Source organism: Rana temporaria, chromosome 2 (assembly GCF_905171775.1).
Source record: "Rana temporaria chromosome 2, aRanTem1.1, whole genome shotgun sequence".
Taxonomy (NCBI): domain Eukaryota; kingdom Metazoa; phylum Chordata; class Amphibia; order Anura; family Ranidae; genus Rana; species Rana temporaria.
Window position 1 is genome coordinate 427,523,537 of NC_053490.1, and position 2,974 is coordinate 427,526,510.

At 51.1% G+C, this 2,974-nt stretch overlaps 1 non-coding gene across 1 annotated transcript; it reads right to left on the reverse strand.

The window, feature by feature from the left end:
* Positions 1 to 2,244: 2,244 nt before the first annotated feature.
* On the reverse strand, positions 2,245 to 2,403 carry LOC120929876. Its single transcript, XR_005747540.1, has one exon. It is a non-coding gene; the product is annotated as a U1 spliceosomal RNA (small nuclear RNA).
* Between the last annotated feature and the right edge of the window lie 571 nt (positions 2,404 to 2,974).

Below are 2,974 nucleotides of genomic sequence, written 5' to 3' on the forward strand. Positions count from 1 at the left end.
CATTAACGCCGTCTGTGTGTCTTTCCGAATCAAAGTTAATTTTCACCATATTAAAGGAAGCCCGGCCTTAATCCAGCAAAACACAGAGGCTGTTCAACTCATGGTGACTCCAAGACAGCCTAATTTGCATGTCTGTGCAGCTGCATGAGGGCAGGAATCAGCAGGCACGTGTTTCAATCGACTTCATCAGAACAATATCAGAAGCACGGCCCAGCAGAACACAGATGCTCTGCAACTCATGGTGACTCCAAGACATCCTAATTTGCATGTCTGTGCAGCTGCATGGGGGCAGGAATCAGCAGGCACGCGTAACAATCGGCTTCATCAGAATAAAATCAGATGCACGGCCCGGCAGAACACAGAAGTTGTTCAACTCATGGTGACTCCAAGACACCCTAATTTGCATGTCTGTGCAGCTGCATGGGGGTGGGAATCAGCAGGCTGTGTTGACCACCAACAACAACAACATTAACGCCGTCTGTGTGTCTTTCCGAATCAAAGTTATTTTTCACCATATTAAAGGAAGCCCGGCCTTAACCCAGCAAAACACAGAGGCTGTTCAACTCATGGTGACTCCAAGACATCCTAATTTGCATGTCTGTGCAGCTGCATGAGGGCATGAATCAGCATGCACGCGTATCAATCGACTTCATCAGAACAATATCAGAAGCACGGCCCAGCAGAACACAGATGCTCTTCAACTCATGGTGACTCCAAGACATCCTAATTTGCATGTCTGTGCAGCTGCATGGAGGGTGGGAATCTGCAGGCTGTGTTGACCACCACCAACAACAACATTAACTCCGTCTGTGTGTCTTTCCGAATCAAAGTTATTATTCACCATATTAAAGGAAGCCCGGCCTTAACCCAGCAAAACACAGAGGCTGTTCAACTCATGGTGACTCCAAGACAGCCTAATTTGCATGTCTGTGCAGCTGCATGAGGGCAGGAATCAGCAGGCACGCGTATCAATCGACTTTATCAGAACAATATCAGAAGCACGGCCCGGCAGAACACAGATGCTCTTCAACTCATGGTGACTCCAAGACATCCTAATTTGCATGTCTGTGCAGCTGCATGGGGACGGGAATCAGCAGGCACGCGTAACAATCGGCTTCGTCAGAATAAAATCAGATGCACGGCCCGGCAGAACACAGAAGTTGTTCAACTCGTGGTGACTCCAAGACACCCTAATTTGCATGTCTGTGCAGCTGCATGGAGGGTGGGAATCAGCAGGCTGTGTTGACCACCAACAACAACAACATTAACGCCGTCTGTGTGTCTTTCCGAATCAAAGTTATTTTTCACCATATTAAAGGAAGCCCGGCCTTAACCGAGCAAAACACAGAGGCCCCGAAGGGAGACCCCATGAGAGCAGGCGAACTAAGCCAGAAGGCCATGTCCACCCACTCCCAAGACGTTCAGGGCTGGCCCGAGGACCCGCACCCTACTAATCACACAGTGAGACAAAACGTGCACAACAAAAAAAGACAAAAAAAAGTGACAAACACAGGCTTAAATAAAATAAAGTGGGGGAAGGGATAGTGGAGAGGAGAGTGAAAGAAGTGGCCATTGTGGTGAAACAATGACCAGGCCCTCCGGCCAGGAATAAAAAATTCCTCCGGTCCTAGCCAAAAGGCCCGGCCTAGGAGGCAGGTGCTAAAAAAAGCGTGTATCTGGTGCAGTGACCGTGGTATCCTTCAATCAATGTGTCCCTCACACACAGTGATCTTCAGATACCCCTGGACTGCCACTCCAGGGGCACATGCACCATAGGCTTTTCGTTCCATATCCGACCCCCCGACCGGCCAGTGCAGCCCTCCACCCCTGCCAGCTAGAGAGCCCTTCAAGGTTTTCTTGGGGAGAACTGCCGCTCAGGTAACAGCCTCCACCAATACTAGCCCCTCCAGACCCTCCGTCAACCCAGCGGATTTGCATGGCTCTGCCCCGTCTTACCACAGGGCATTACCAGCTCCTCCAACCGGATCGCTGACAGAGATGGCACTTACACCAGCCAGCCAGAAGGCCAGACTAGAACTCGGCAAAAAGACCAAGACCAAGCACAGCACCCATCCTCACCAGGAGCACCCTTCCAGATGGCTCAGACTCAACCATGGGCCGGCCCCCAGTATTCTGTCGGGCAGCACGGCATAGTCCCTGCTGAAACCATCCTTCCAGGTGCAATGACGTCATTGGATTGCATCCACCCTCCCCATGTAGGAGGTGCTTCAGCACTCCGCTGACAACTGATAAGGACAGATACCACACCCAGTCCCAGCCAAAAGGCCGAGAAGCGGCAGGGAAGACAACCACGATCAGCACGGCCTAGAGTGTGCAATAGCCGTGCCTCGCCCTGGGAGAACCACCTTCATGATCATGGTGTCTCCCCTGCCAGGTAAGTACATTAACACCGTCTGCATGGGGGCAGGAATCAGCAGGCACGCGTAACAATCGGCTTCAGCAGAATAAAATCAGATGCACGGCCCGGCAGAACACAGAAGTTGTTCAACTCGTGGTGACTCCAAGACACCCTAATTTGCATGTCTGTGAGGCACGTGTATCAATCGACTTCATCAGAACAATATCAGAAGCACGGCCCAGCAGAACACAGATGCTCTTCAACTCATGGTGACTCCAAGACATCCTAATTTGCATGTCTGTGCAGCTGCATGGGGGCAGGAATCAGCAGGCACGCGTAACAATCGGGAACACAGATGCTCTTCAACTCATGGTGACTCCAAGACATCCTAATTTGCATGTCTGTGCAGCTGCATGGGGGCAGGAATCAGCAGGCACGCGTAACAATCGGCTTCATCAGAATAAAATCAGATGCACGGCAGGGCAGAACACAGAAGTTGTTCAACTCATGGTGACTCCAAGACACCCTAATTTGCATGTCTGTGCAGCTGCATGGAGGGTGGTAATCAGCAGGCTGTGTTGACCACCACCAACAACAACATTAACTCCGTCTGTG